Source organism: Bufo bufo, chromosome 3 (assembly GCF_905171765.1).
Source record: "Bufo bufo chromosome 3, aBufBuf1.1, whole genome shotgun sequence".
Taxonomy (NCBI): domain Eukaryota; kingdom Metazoa; phylum Chordata; class Amphibia; order Anura; family Bufonidae; genus Bufo; species Bufo bufo.
Genome location: NC_053391.1, coordinates 669131059 through 669147591, shown reverse-complemented (window position 1 = coordinate 669147591; position 16533 = coordinate 669131059). Strand labels below are relative to the sequence as shown.

Sequence of the window (16533 nt, the reverse complement as noted above, 5' to 3'; positions counted from 1 at the left end):
TTTTAAGGACATTACATCAAAGTTGGATCAGCCTGTAGTGTGTTTTTCCACTTTAATTTTGAGTGTGACTCCAAATCCAGACCTCCATGGGTTGAAAAATTAGATTTCCATTTTTAAATTTTCGTGTGATTTAGTTGTCAGCACTAGAGTTGAGCGAACACCTGGATGTTCGGGTTCGAGAAGTTCGGCCGAACTTCCCGGAAATGTTCGGGTTCGGGGTCCGAACCCGACCTTCGTCCCGAACCCAAACCCCATTGAAGTCAATGGGGACCCGAACTTTTTGGCACTAAAAAGGCTGTAAAACAGCCCAGGAAAGAGCTAGAGGGCTGCAAAAGGCAGCAACATGTAGGTAAATCCCCTGCAAACAAATGTGGATAGGGAAATGAATAAAAAATAAAAATAAAAAAAAATAATTAACCAATATCAATTGGAGAGAGGTCCCATAGCAGAGAATCTGGCTTCACGTCAGCAGAGAATCAGTCTCTTCATGCCATAGCAGAGAATCTGGCTTCACGTCACCCAACACTGTAACAGTCCATTGTCATATATTTAGGCCCCGGCACCCAGGCAGAGGAGAGAGGTCCCGTAACAGAGAATCTGGTTTCATGTCAGCAGAGAATCAGTCTGCATGTCATAGCAGAGAATCAGGCTTTACGTCACCCAACACTGGAACAGTCCATTGTCACATATTTAGGCCCAGGCACCCAGGCAGAGGAGAGAGGTCCCGTAACAGAGAATCTGGCTTCATATCAGCAGAGAATCAGTCTGCATGTCATAGCAGAGAATCATGCTTTACGTCACCCAACACTGGAACAGTCCATTGTCAGATATTTAGGCCCAGGCACCCAGGCAGAGGAGAGAGGTCCGGCAACAGAGAATGTGGCTTCATGTCAGCAGAGAATCAGTCTGCATGTCATAGCAGAGAATCAGGCTTTACGTCACCCAACACTGGAACAGTCCATTGTCAGATATTTAGGCCCAGGCACCCAGGCAGAGGAGAGAGGTCCCGTAACAGAGATTCAGGCTTCATGTCAGCAGAGAATCAGTCTTCATGTCATAGCAGACAATCAGGCTTCACGTCACCCACCACTAGAACAGGCCACTGTCAGATATTTAGGCCCTGGCAACCAGGCAGAGGAGAGAGGTCCCATAACAGAGATTCATGCTTCATGTCAGCAGAGAATCAGTCTTCATGTCATAGCAGAGAATCAGGCTTCACGTCACCCACTGCGGTACGCCAGACCTGCAGGGTAATGCGATTGTGAGGTCACGGTCAATGGCAAGCGAGAGTCACTCACAGTTATATATGGGAACCCTGGGCAGGCATACAGCAGTGAAGGAGAGGCTGGCACAAAAGTCCTCTGGGGCACACTCTGTATTTAGGGACCGGGCCTGGTGTTGGATGAGGTGCCCTGGATGTTGCAGGTGTTTTATGTGCCTGGGGCAAGGTCCCTTTAAAGTACGTGACGCCAGTGCCAATTGAACGGTGGCACGCCGTATAGAGACAGATGGAATAATGGAGGAATCAGTAGATAAACCAAATGTCTTTTTACTTGAAGTTCACGGTGCAAACTTTATACATACAGTTCAGTTGATGAATGGTTGTGATGCAGTTCCTCGGACAATACTTTTAAACAGGTAGACGTCAGATGGCGGCAAGAAATAAACAGGCAAGATACTTGGAGGAACACAAAAGTGATTGCTTTACAGTGCAACATTGCTCTATCCCCTTCAGCTATTTTAGCTGGCTGGATGCCAAGGCCCGGATGCCTAAATGCTGGCTTTTATCCTTGGTATATCGTTCCTTTCTCCAATATCGGCACTTGCTGTATTCTATATAACCTCTGTCCATCATGGTACTTATCTGACCTGGTGCTGACTTGAATTGACTGGAGGCTGACTGCTGGCTTTCTCCCAGGAGGTGCTATCCTGCTACTGGGCGTCTTCAGAGCTAACCTAGGCTCTCTTTATCCTCAGGTAGGCTAGGATCCCTCTACTAGCCCCCTGGTTACAACTAACAGCCTGGGCTGTCCAGCTGCATGTCAGGGGGAGGCTCTAGCTTGTGCCTCCTCACTGGTCTCAACAGACCCCTGACCTTGAACTCCCAGAACTCGAACCCCCTTCTCCTGTCTGGGCCTAAATACTTATACCAGGGCTACTCTAGCTCCCTCTAGCGTCTAGGATGACTAACTACAGAGACTAGGCCTGATACTACCTAATACAGGGAAAAACATTACATATAAAAAACAATACTTTACATTTTACATAAAATATGCACAATTGGAAATGACACTCCTGTCCCTAGTGAAGAGAAGTCACGCACACCCCAATTGACCCTCGTGTAGTGCCCACGCTTAGTCCGTGAGGCCACTACATACCCCCACGCTTTAACGTTGCCCGACCTCGGCGCAACCTGGAGGGGCCCTGCCCAGCTGGATACTGCACCTGAAAAAGAGACCAAAAAGCAAAGCAGGAAACACATCTACATTTGCAGAAGCATAATATACTGTATGCACATATCAGGCAGTTCCAACTGGCTTAGGAACAAGTACTGGTGAAAAGGGGCGTCGTTCTCTTCTCACAGGATCATATGAGGGAACAGGGGCGCTGACCTGGCACAGCGTAACATTATGACCAGGATAGTCCATATGTGCAAATTGTCCTTAGGAGAACAGCAGAACACGGTAAAACAATTTAAAAGTTCTTGGAGGCTCAAAGAACAATTATGAGTCCGTACCCAGGTTCCTTTCTTATAAATCACAGAGGCTCACGTGCAGTGGAGTCCATCTCTGGGCACATTCCTTTAAAAACAAAGATCTCAGAGGCTCAGGTACTTTTGAGTCTATCACTGGGCACGTATCCTTGGAATTCCGTTGCACAATAAAAATGACAGCTAAAAACAAGTGCTGTAATACCCCTGATCAACCTGAAAAGGGGGTTAAGGGTAAAAGGTGCAACACGGAACAGGCACAACTTGGTGTGTGATAGTAGAAGCAGGCAGGAGGTCCTGGAAGCAAACATGGCTTTGCTGACTTTATTATTTCAGTGGGTGACCACTACTACTGAGCCGTGGGTAAACTGGCAGCAGCAACAAAGGACCATAACACGAGGACTCCTGTCCTGGAAGGGTTAAATTTTCAAAAGTCATCCCTTGGCAAAACAAATCAAAGGCCTAGAAGGCTAATTCACAAGGGCATATCATAGTTACCCGGCTCTGCTGGCAAATAAGGCCTGTAGTAATCCTCCACAGGTGGATGTGCCCACATTACAGTGTTAGGGGGCAGCTGCAGCATGAAGGGACCCCTAATAGGTATTGGCCCCATAGGCCTAGGGGTGCTGACGTTTGGGGACCGCACCGGTCCAGGCATAATTATGGTAGGCTGTGGAATGACTGACTCTGCGCAGCAAGTCACAGGGTTAGAGGGCCGTCTTGGGGGCACCGACGGAGCGGAGGTAGTAGAAGGTGGTCTACAGGTGGTGACAGGCACCCTTACCTCGTCCTTCTTAGGCGGCGTCTGGATCCTGGCGGTGGCAATCCTGCGCAGCTCCCGCAACTTTTCTTCCAGACGGACGATCTGGTCACCTATGCTTTCAGTCTCAGAATCGCTGTCCTCTGCTGTCACCGCCGGCGCAGGTACAGTGCAGGATGCATCGGACGCGGCCGCTGCAGGTTCCGGTGGCGCATCGGGTCTCCTACCCTTCCGGATATTCTCCAGGGTAACGCGGAGTCCTTTTAGATTCTCCATATCCTGGATGGTTTTCTCCCGGCGAGGCAGCTCGGGGGATGGATAGGGACTCACCCATTTCTCTAACACGGTTGGCTGCCAAAATACGTTAGGACCAATGAAAGAGCCCCGCTCCTGGAATGCGTGATGGGCCGGTTCTGGAGAGCGCACAGGTTTGCACTCGCAGCCAGAGTAGTCCTCATCTGCCTCCCAGTCCTCCGGTTCCTTCTTGGGACGGGTCACGGCAGTAGCATATGGGCCTCTCAGGCTCTCGGCAGGGGTGAATTCCACTTCCTCTCCCTCGCGGAGGTTATGCAGATGCTCAGGGAGGTAACCTCTTTTGACAGACCTCCGGTTGACATATACGTCTCTGCCAGTAATGTGGTCTTGTATGAACCCGTAGCCACGGGTCTTGTCAAAGGACAGCACCAACCCCTTTCTCCTTTCCAGGCGGGGTTGGGTATTAGTGTGACGTTCGTGAATGGACTTGGTCAGTTCTTCATAGTATATTTTAGTTTTAGTATTCCTCTTTATAGCGGCCTCCTGGATCTCTGCCATTAGCGCGGACCACTTGAACGAGGGCTGAAAGAAGTCTCTCCAGGAGCCGTAGTAGTGCTCCGGTTCTTTCCCCAGTGGCGGGCAGGCGGGTCTCTCCGGTCCCGGAGAGTAGGCCGGTGGAGCCTCCTCTGGCTCGACACCAACGACATCCGTTTTCAATAGCTCAGGCGCAGACATCTCAGCAGAGCAGTCTTCACTCTCCAACATGCTCTATCCTTCTCTGAAGAGCGACAGGGTGGAGCCAATAAGTTCAGACAGATCCTCCCATTGCACTGGGAGGCCGCCCCCCAGGTACTCCAGTATGGGGGAGGCGGAGTCCATTTCTGCAGACATGCAAATGTCCAGACAGGCGGCGGCGCCGACTTGGAGCTTTTTCCCGCTCTCCTCAGCAAAAAGGCGCCAACTTTTACCGCCAATTCAGGATGAAGATGACGCAGCAGTAAATTCAAGCAAGTTCAGCGGCCATCTTTAGCAAAACGCTGTCTATTCACTGACAGCAAGCGGTGGCTTAAACAAGCAGCAAACAGTCCATAAAACACTATTTTCACACCGCTACTTAGGACAGTCCTTTGGGCCCAGTAATTTTCAATAAAACAATTAGGGCTTGTCACTTTAAGGTAGTCTTTAGCACACAGTTTTATATCCGCAATGGCGCAGGAATGTCCGTTATCCTGTTCGTGACGCCAAAAAGAGCGATGCAGTATCCCAGGGGGTCAGTAGAGCAGCTTTAGGTAAGCGGGGAGTCGTAGTGCAGGGCAACCCACTAACCTGGGATTCACTGTCGTCTTCAATCCGGGTCAGTACTGGAACAGGCAGTTAATAAATGTGGTGACGCCAGTGTCAATTGAACGGTGACACACCGTGTAGTGATAGGTGGAATAATGGAGCAGTCCAGATATTCATATAACAGGTCAACTTTACTGGATGAAGTTATAGTAGGACGAACAGCCAGTGAATACAGTTCCAGAGTTATTCCACACTTTACCATACAGTTAACAGTAGTGGTTCAGGCTTTTACTTACAAAAGGACTAACTTCAAGACAGGCCTCCTAGGATCAGGGATTCCCTCTTATGCTACTTGCAGCAATACCCTCAAGGTCCAGACACCTAAATCCTGGTGATAACCCTTGAGCAAGGACTTGGTAGAGGTCTTCTTCCCTCCTGATGGCAGGCTCTATCTTTTGAGTACCTCAGGTATAATTAACCTGGAAACTGGGTGGGAATGACCCTCCACACCAGTAGTGCAAGCTCTGCACTCTTGACTGAGCGCTGAATCTCTCAGAACTGACTCTAGAAACTTCTAACTAACTTCCTAGGCTAGGCCCTAGCATATTTATACTGAACTGAGGGCTCCCTCTGCTGACTAGTATAAGGATTGCCTGCAACAGGCCTAACTGGCTTAAAGGGAAATACACATTACAATCTAGCAGTGTCGGGTAACCTACCCGTATGCTGCACCACCACTGGAACAGGCCACTGTCACATATTTAGGCCCAGGCACCCAGGCAGAGGAGAGAGGTCCCATAACAGAGATTCAGGCTTCATGTCAGCAGAGAATCAGTCTTCATGTCATAGCAGAGAATCAGGCTTCACGTCACCCACCACTGGAACAGGCCACTGTCACATATTTAGGCCCTGGCACCCAGGCAGAGGAGAGAGGTCCCATAACAGAGATTCAGGCTTCATGTCAGCAGAGAATCAGTCTTCATGTCATAGCAGAGAATCAGGCTTCACGTCACCCACCACTGGAACAGGCCACTGTTACATATTTAGGCCCAGGCATCCAGGCAGAGGAGAGAGGTCCCATAGCAGAGAATCAGTCTTCATGTCATAGCAGAGAATCAGGATTCATGTCACCCACCACTGGAACAGGCCACTGTCAGATATTTTTAGGACCCGGCACCCAGACAGAGGAGAGGTTCATTCAACTTTGGGTTGCCCCGCAATATAATGGTAAAATGAAAATAAAAATAGGATTGAATGAGGAAGTGCCCTGGAGTACAATAATATATTGTTAAGGGGAAGTAGTTAATGTCTAATCTGCACAAGGGATGGACAGGTCCTGTGGGATCCATGCCTGGTTCATTTTTATGAACGTCAGCTTGTCCACATTGGCTGTAGACAGGCGGCTGCGTTTGTCTGTAATGACGCCCCCTGCCGTTCTGAATACACGTTCAGACAAAACGCTGGCCGCCGGGCAGGCCAGCACCTCCAAGGCATAAAAGGCTAGCTCTGGCCACGTGGACAATTTGGAGACCCAGAAGTTGAATGGGGCCGAACCATCAGTCAGTACGTGGAGGGGTGTGCACAGGTACTGTTCCACCATGTTATTGAAATGTTGCCTCCTGCTAACACGTTCCGTATCAGGTGGTGGTGCAGTTAGCTGTGGCGTGGTGACAAAACTTTTCCACATCTCTGCCATGCTAACCCTGCCCTCAGAGGAGCTGGCCGTGACACAGCTGCGTTGGCGACCTCTTGCTCCTCCTCTGCCTTCGCCTTGGGCTTCCACTTGTTCCCGTGTGACATTTGGGAATGCTCTCAGTAGCGCGTCTACCAACGTGCGCTTGTATTTGCGCATCTTACTATCACGCTCCAGTGCATGAAGTAAGGTGGGCACATTGTCTTTGTACCGTGGATCCAGCAGGGTGGCAACCCAGTAGTCCGCACACGTTAAAATGTGGGCAACTCTGCTGTCGTTGCGCAGGCACTGCAGCATGTAGTCGCTCATGTGTGCCAGGCTGCCCAGAGGTAAGGACAAGCTGTCCTCTGTGGGAGGCGTATCGTCATCGTCCTGTGTTTCCCCCCAGCCACGCACCAGTGATGGTCCCGAGCTGCGTTGGGTGCCAGCCCGCTGTGAATCTGCTTCATCCTCATCCTCCTCCACCTCCTCCTCATCCTCGTCCTCCTCGTCCTCCAGTAGTGGGCCCTGTCTGGCCACATTTGTACCTGGCCTCTGCTGTTGCAAAAAAACTCCCTCTGAGTCACTTCTAAGAGACTGGCCTGAAAGTGCTAAAAATGACCCCTCTTCCTCCTCCTCCTCCTGGGCCACCTCCTCTTCCATCATCGCCCTAAGTGTTTTCTCAAGGAGACATAGAAGTGGTATTGTAACGCTGATAATGGCGTCATCGCCACTGGCCATGTTGGTGGAGTACTCGAAACAGTGCAACAGGGCACACAGGTCTCGCATGGAGGCCCAGTCATTGGTGGTGAAGTGGTGCTGTTCCGCAGTGCGACTGACCCGTGCGTGCTGCAACTGAAACTCCACTATGGCCTGCTGCTGCTCGCACAGTCTGTCCAGCATATGCAAGGTGGAGTTCCACCTGGTGGGTACGTCGCATATGAGGCGGTGAGCGGGATGGCCGAAGTTACGCTGTAGCGCAGACAGGCGAGCAGCGGCAGGGTGTGAACACCGGCCCACACTTTATGCAGCAGCTCTGACATGTCGGGGTAGTTGTGAATGAACTTCTGCACCACCAAATTCAGCACATGCGCCAGGCAAGGGATGTGCGTCAAACCGGCTAGTCCCAGAGCTGCAACGAGATTTCGCCCATTATCGCACACCACCAGGCCAGGCTTGAGGCTCACCGGCAGCAACCACTCGTCGGTCTGTTGTTCTATACCCCGCCACAACTCCTGCGCGGTGTGGGGCCTGCCCCCCAAACATATGAGTATCAGAACGGCCTGCTGACGTTTACCCCGTGCTGAAGTTGGTGGTGAAGGTGTGTGGCTGACTGGATGAGCAGGTGGAAGAAGAGGAGGAGGAAGCTGAGTAGGAGGAGGAGGAGACAGGAGGCAAAGAATGTTGCCCTGCAATCCTTGGCGGCGGAAGGACGTGCGCCAAACAGCTCTCCGCCTGGGGCCCAGCCGCCACTACATTTACCCAGTGTGCAGTTAGAGAGATATAGCGTCCCTGGCCGTGCTTACTGGTCCACGTATCTGTGGTTAGGTGGACCTTGCCACAGATGGCGTTGCGCAGTGCACACTTGATTTTATCGGATACTTGGTTGTGCAGGGCTCTCTTGGAGAAGTAGTGCCGGCTGGGAACAACATACTGTGGGACAGCAAGCGAAATGACAGCATTTCATAGGCCAGTAGTTTAGAAATGCTGGCATTCAGGGCCAGAGATCGAGGGTGGCTAGGTGGGAATTTACGCTTTCTCTCAAATGTTTGTGAGATGGAGAGCTGAACGCTGCCGTGTGACATGGTTGAGATTCTTGGTGACGCAGGTGGTGGTGTTGGTGGTACATCCCATGTTTGCTGGGCGGCAGGTGCCAACGTTCCTCCAGAGGCGGAGGAAGAGGCCGAGGCGGCGGCAGCAGCAGAAGAGGCCGAGGCGGCAGCAGCAGAAGAGGTAGCAGGGGGAGCCTGAGTGACTTCCTTGTTTTTAAGGTGTTTACTCCACTGCAGTTCATGCTTTGCATGCAGGTGCCTGGTCATGCAGGTTGTGCTAAGGTTCAGAACGTTAATGACTCGCTTCAGGCTCTGATGGCACAGCGTGCAAACCACTCGGGTCTTGTCGTCAGCACATTGTTTGAAGAAGTGCCATGCCAGGGAACTCCTTGAAGCTGCCTTTGGGGTGCTCGGTCCCAGATGGCGGCGGTCAGTAGCAGGCGGAGTCTCTTGGCGGCGGGTGTTCTGCTTTTGCCCACTGCTCCCTCTTTGTCTTTTGCTACGCTGTTGGCTCGGTCTCACGACTGCCTCTTCCTCCGAACTGTGAAAGTCAGTGGCACGACCTTCATTCCATGTGGGGTCTAGGACCTCATCGTCCCCTGAATCGTCTTCCACCCAGTCTTGATCCCTGACCTCATGTTCAGTCTGCACACTGCAGAAAGACGCAGCAGTTGGCACCTGTGTTGCGTCATCATCAGAGACGTGCTGAGGTGGTATTCCCATGTCCTCATCATCAGGAAACATAAGTGGTTGTGCGTTAGTGCATTCTATCTCTTCCACCCCTGGGGAAGGGCTAGGTGGATGCCCTTGGGAAACCCTGCCAGCAGAGTCTTCAAACAGCATAAGAGACTGCTGCATAACTTGAGGCTCAGACAGTTTCCCTGATATGCATGGGGGTGATGTGACAGACTGATGGGCTTGGTTTTAATGCGCCATCTGTGCGCTTTCTGCAGAAGACTGGGTGGGAGATAATGTGAACGTGCTGGATGCACTGTCGGCACCCAATTGACTAATGCCTGTACCTGCTCAGGCCTTACCATCCTTAGAACGGCATTGGGCCCCACCAAATATGGCTGTAAATTCTGGCGGCTACTGGGACCTGAGGTAGTTGGTACACTAGGACGTGTGGCTGTGGCAGAACGGCCACGTCCTCTCCCAGCACCAGAGGGTCCACTAACACCACCACGACCATGTCCACGTCCGCGTCCGCGTCCCTTACTAGATGTTTTCCTCATTGTTACCGTTCACCACAATAAGAAAAATATTATTCGGGCCAATGTATTGAATTAAAATTCAGGCCTTTTTTTTACAGACACCTAACACTGTCTGGCTATCTATTTAGGTACCGTATTACACTAATACAGGCACACCAGTAATGACAGATTTAGCTGAATATAAATTTGAGGCCTATTATTTAGGCGCTGGGTGACAGGTATACGTTTAATCACAGAATTAGACTTGGATATGCACAGTAGCGTGTGTGTGAAGTTATTGAGAATTACCCTATCAGCACCTTGAATCTAATATACCCTTTTAGGGATAGATTTAAAGTAGGCCTGATACAGCAGAAACCACTAATTTTGAGAATTGCAAATTTGGGAATTGTTTTTCAACCCAGAACAAAAACTGTGCTTTGACGGTCACTAAAAAACCCTTTACCAGCTAAAGCAGTAATGACAGATTTGGATTAATATAAATGTGAGGCCTATTTTTTAGGCGCTGGGTGACAGGCTCAACTTGCCCCTGATGTAGGATATAGCAAAAAATAACCACACTATTGATGGTTAAATGTACTTGGTGGCAGCTTGTGCTGGTGCACCACAAGCCACAAAATGGCCGCCGATCACCCCAGAAAAAAGTGACTAAAAAACGCTCTGGGCATCCTAAAAACACTGAGCAATTGAATAGCAGCAGTTCAATGATCCACAGCTGTAGATCGATCACTGAATGAAGTCTTTTGGAGGAGTTAATCTGCCTAATCTCGCCCTAACGTCGCAGCTGCAACCTCTCCCTATACTGATCATAGCAGAGTGACGTGCGGCGCTACGTGACTCCAGCTTATATAGAGGCTGGGTCACATGCTGCACTGGCCAATCACAGCCATGCCAATAGTAGGCAAGGCTGTGATGGCCTCTTGGGGCAAGTAGTATGACGCTTGTTGATTGGCTGCTTTGCAGCCTTTCAAAAAGCGCCAAGAAAGCGCCGAACACCGAACCCAAACACGGACTTTTACGAAAATGTTCGGGTCCGTGTCACGGACACCCCAAAATTCGGTACGAACCCGAACTATACAGTTCGGGTTCGCTCATCCCTAATCAGCACATTCAACTATGTAAAGAACAAAGTATTTCAGAAGAATATTTAATTAATTCAGATCTAGGATGTGTTATTTTTGTGTTCCTTTTTTTTTTTGAGCAGTGTATTATTTAATTAGCCTTATCGCTTTACCCTAACTCCCCGAGCTTCAGCAACTCATCTTGCTAATCAAATAAGTTTTGCATTCAGGTGCATAGGGCTTCAGAGCCACATATGTGCACTGTGCAGTGCTGGCCCACAGGGGAAGGACGTGGAGTGGAGAGGAGTATAGTAATGATGGTGGTGGCAACAAGAGTGGTAGCATGCCTTAACCTTTACAGAAGTGAATGATTATGTTACAGCATTAACCCTTTTAGCAGTGAACCCCCGGGTCACTGCAAGTGCAATTATAAGTACTGCATTGCTTTCCTCTTTGCCTTGTGTTTGTTTGCCACCTGAGTTTGAGCCTGAATTTGACATGTTCCAATTCGGCTTTCCTCACTACCCCTTGGATATTCCACTGTACAGCATCTTGATTCTATTTGACCTCCATTACTCCATCCTTGGCTTGCTCAACTATACTTAAAGGGGTTGTCCATGATTAGGAAAAAAAATGGACGGTTTCTTCCAAAAACAACACCACTCCTGTCCACAGTATACCAGACACAACCCATGTGCTGACATTTGTAATTTAAAAAAAAATCCTGACATCTGGTCTACAGTAGGTCATTAAGTCTAGAATCTTTAAATGAGATGTGCAACAAAATCACTTTATCCTCTATCAACAGGATAGGGGATAAGCCTCTGATTGGCTGGAACCCATATGGATGAATCAGCAGGTCGAACATGCATGCCAATGATTTCATGTGTCAAGAGGGAACAGGAAGTGGGAGATCCAGGAGATGCTGGACAGAGCCTTGTGGATTATGTGTAAGGTAATACCGTACTTTAAGTTATACCATACTGCCCTTTTTTAAAAATCATTCTCAATCAGACCACCCCTTTAACTATGCTCCATTGTACTATCCTCACTAGTATGTTCTTATATTAAAGACAATGTCCAGTTAAAAAGAAGGGTAGATGGAATGGAACAGGGTTAAATCAATTTTAAAAAGTTCATCTTGCCGTTTCCAAACACCTCTATTTCAACCTCGATCCTCCTGGATGGGCTTTGTTTATATGACTGCAGTGGTGGAATGCCCATATACCACACCCCTTAATGCCCTCCACAGTCTCATAGGGCCAGAGGTCACATGATGTATATGGGACATGATTGCAGCAGCCAAGAACTTAATGTCATGGCCACAGCAGCAGAGTTGAGTGGAGCGTGGTGGCATTGGGTGGAGAGAGTTCACAAATAGAAAGTAGTAAACCTGGCGCTTGCTCTCCCCTCTGCATCGATAGCTGCAGTGCCACAGCAGAATCGCACAAACTGCTATTAAATGTCAAAGTGAAAACTCAATATCAAAGGCACCGCGCTTACCCCAATCCACTACGGTACACTTGCTACACGCTGGAGCTGTTTTTTTTTTTTTTATGAGATTAATAAAAATTTGTTTTTTTTTAGATTTTACTCCAACTTTTAGTAAGAAAAGAATTTAATTTCTTAGATCTGACTGTTTTTATTGAGGACAACAAGATACGTACTAAAACTTTTAATAAACCTACTGATGCCAACAGTTTTATCTCTAAAGAGAGTTGCCATCTGCCTCGGTGGTTAGATAACATACCAAGAAGTCAGTTCTTACGTATTAAAAGAAACTGCACCGAATTAGCGGAATATGAAAGGGAAGCGGAAGATCTACAGAAAAAAATTCGACATAAAAGGATATAACGTGCCAAAACTGATAACCCAAAAGAAAGAAGTGGGACAGCTTGATAGAGAAACATTATTGGAGAGAAGAGGGAAATCCTAAATGAAGGAGGAAGAGGATATAACAATCCCACCGCTTATTTTACCGTACAATGGCCAAGTGAACCTTTTTAAAAAGATTTTGAGTAAACATTGGGATGTTCTGATGGAAGATAAAATAGTGGGGGAATTAATCCCAAAGGAGCCTAGGTTCATTTGCCGGAAAGCCAGAAACCTAGGGAATATGTTGGCAGCTACCAATAGTTGTATTACTAAACAAGAGAAAAATGCAAAAATAAATAAAAATAATAAAAATAAAAATGGAAAGAACATAAATGAGGATAATAAAGATCTATTTAAAAGCTTAGGCCAACATAATGTTTTTTTTTTTTCCCGTGCAAGAAATGTATAGGCTGCAGGACATCCAATAACAACAAAACACAAATGAATATAAAAAATACTAACAGTACCTACAAAGAAGATATTAAAGGGTTCATTACATGTAACAGCTGGGGGGTAATATAAGCCATCACATGCCCCTGCAACAAGATGTACATTGGTCGTACTAAAAGACTCCTAAAAAAGAGGGTGGGTGAACACATATACAATATCAATATAAAATTTGAAGGACATCCACTTTCTAGGCACTATAAGGAAAATTTAACGGGTCCACCTTTTGTGGAGTAGAATTAGTGAGATTACCAAAAAGAGGGGGAAATTTGATAAAAAGCATGTCCCAAGTGGAAACTAGATGGATTTTCAATATGGAGACTTTGGCACCTGGAGGGTTAAACTCGGAGATAGAGTTGTTTGCATTTGAATGAGAAAAACATCACAGCAACTAATAACAGTAGATTTTTATTACAAGCAAAGCAGAACCCATGACAGATTAGAAAGAGTTAAGGTGGGACCACTATAGGGTATAAGTACCGAGCACTCAGGGACATTACCACATTCCTCTTTACCTGATGAAGGACAGCGTACTGTCCAAAACGCGTTGTTAGGAATTCTGGTACCAGCCACGACCCGTAGCTGGAATAGTGACGTCACTATCCGCTCGTGAGTGCGCAAAGTACTAGTTGTAGAAACGGCATCGTGCCACCGGCCGGGGGAACGCACCATGAAACAGATAACTACAACCAATTACCCGGTATTACCTTCAACTAAAGTCTACAGGAGTAAGCAGCCACGGAACGAGCATTAGGAGACAGGTACGGCAGTTCCTTCTCAGGGAGTACGGCAGTATTCAGCCAACTATTCTGTGACTGCTCCAGCGTGAAGCAAGTGTACCTGTCACGGATGATGTTGCAGATAGCTGGAACTAATGAATAAACGTCTGACTGGCTTGATCCCAAACTAAGGAGCATATAGGTGAGCCCTATAAAACCCTAAGAGCTCTCCCTGACTGCTATGCCCATGCAAGGGTCTCAATGGTAGCCGATTGCATACCTATGTACCTAGACTGTGTGACACCTGAAAACCCTATAATAGTGAGGGGACACGACCACCGGCTCCCTGCACTTAATACAGAAGGAGTCAGGGTCACCTAGAATCAAGCCAGCAAGGAAACACAATACATGAAAGGACTTATCTGAGTAAACAGCAGCAGCAGCCTCCAGCAGTGAACACTTCATCCAGGAAGTAGTATAAACCGCAAAGTGAGGCAGTATGGGAGGGAATATAAAAGGGAGACAATTAGTCTAAATAGGTGACACCTGGGAGAAGGAAAGGAGATGACAAAGTGAAACCAAAACAAAGAACATCATGCAAGAGGTAGAGAAGGACATCTGCCAGACCTTCTCACAGAACTGGCGGTGACAGTACCATAGTAGATTGGAGTAAGCTCGATGCCTTTGATATTGAGAGTTCACTAATGTTGAGTACACATTATTTTGTTGTTTTAATACCTTCCCATGATTGTAACCAAGTATGTAGTTGTTGCCTTATTAAGCATACCTGAAACCCATGTAAATTCAGGTTCCTTCTTCACTTATCCAGGGAGTCAAAAACCAGAGGAGCTTAGGACACCAACATTCTGGAGTCTGCCAGTCTAAAGGCTGTATTAGACTGGCAGATATGTTGTTACTACAAACGCTCATTAGCGATGATCTGGCAGTGCTGTGATTACCTGATGAATTAGCAAAAGCTCGTTCATCTTATAATCTAGATTTTTAAACTGGTTTAAAAATTATTGTTTGCTAGCAGCAGATCAGCTACTCAGTATGGGGACACAACCAGTCAAAAACCAGAGTAGCTTAGGACACCAAGGTTCTGGAGTGAGCTGAGTACCTTGACCCAAACAGCAGTCATGGGAATGGGGGGGTCCTATAGGTGATATTATGCCATCTGGTTGGTATTGAGAGCATCAAATTTGCTCACATTCAGAACGGAAGCCATGAGAATGTTCTGAATTTGTCTTATGATGGATCCAAACAGTTTTTAGTGGAGCCAATGGACATATCAGGAGGACCATTGGGATTTTGTTGAGGTTTCTATCATTTTGATGAGAAGAATAGTGCCACGTGCTGCACTCTTCTTGCTGTCAAAGGTGAGAGAACTGCCAATTGAACCCCCTGAAGGTCAGCGTGAGCTCAGCCTCACTTCTTTACATGCATGAAGAGAAGAATATAGACTTTCTATAACAAGCTACAATTTGCCCCGATCAATGACAACACATAAATTCCAGGCTTTGAACCTGGCTGTTACTATTTTTGAATTTTGCTTGAATAAGTGATGAGAAGTATTTTGATGTGATTGACGTGCAGAGATAAGTCAATTGAGGATAATTTTCCAGAGATTAACCTTAGTGATAAGTGCTGAAAACTGTCAGCAGCGTCGCATGATGGACGGAGTTAAATACGCTCACAAGTAAAAGCATGCATGCTGTGGTGGGTTCAGGCAAGGAGGAAAAATCTCAAATATGGACAAGTGATATGAAAGTTAAATATGGCATCGTTCTGAGCTGACAGTGATGACATGATCCAAGAATGTACAGTATAGACTAAGGGCAGGGGCATAGCTAGAAATGACTGGGCCCCATAGCAAAAAAAAATTATGCCCCCCCCTCCCGGTTCTCCCACCCCCACACACCTCTCGGACCTCACCGCCACATCCGCAGCTCCTCATGCACTTGCGACGGTTACGCGTAGGACTGAGCACAGACAGTTGGTCACTGGCAACGCATTTGTGCCAGTGTAGGAAATGTATGAATCTAAATGTCTGTGTATTAAAGAAAGTACATATCGTGGGGTGTGTATGCACATTAGACAGAAGGTAGGGATATGTATCTTGTGTAGTTTGGGTATTAGGGAGAGTAAGGGGTATATATCTAGTGCTGATACACGTGTAGGTGAAGAGCCGCTTTGACATAATTCGTCTCTTTCATATTATAAGCTCCCCTTATATATAATTTACTTACAGTTCTGAAGACTCAGGGGTGCTGGCAGGCTTGGTCTCAGGGGTACTGGCAGGCTTGGTCTCAGGGGTGCTGGTAGGCTTGGACGGGCAGAAGGAGTGTGGGAGACTGTGAGGCCTTTTTTCTCCAAGCTGCTCCGGAAAAAAAATATTTTTCATTATACCTCAGGTCAGACCACCAATCAGACCCCCAATGTTAATCAGACCTCAGCTAACAGCCCCAATAAGATCCCCAATGGTAATAAGACCCCAATAAGACCTCAGATCACACCTCAGCTCAGACACCAATATGAATGACCCCCAATCAGACCTCAGATAAGAGCCCTCAGTAGCCTCATAGCAGCCCCCAGTAGCCTCTCCATCAGCCCCCAGTAGCCTCTCCATCAGCCCCCAGTAGCCTCTCCATCAGCCCCCAGTAGCCTCTCCATCAGCCCCCAGTGCCTCTCACCAGCCCCCAGTGCCTCTCACCAGCCCCCAGTGCCTCTCACCAGCCCCCTGTGCCTCTCACCAGCCCCCAGT

The 16533-nt window shown here is 47.8% G+C and overlaps 1 long non-coding RNA gene across 1 annotated transcript; it reads left to right on the top strand.

Moving 5' to 3' along the window:
* The first annotated feature begins 3324 nt into the window (after positions 1 to 3324).
* Positions 3325 to 16212, top strand: LOC120994194. The gene is made up of 3 exons (XR_005777356.1): positions 3325 to 3341; positions 10520 to 10526; positions 16029 to 16212. It is a non-coding gene; the product is annotated as an uncharacterized LOC120994194 (long non-coding RNA).
* The last annotated feature ends 321 nt before the right edge of the window (positions 16213 to 16533 follow it).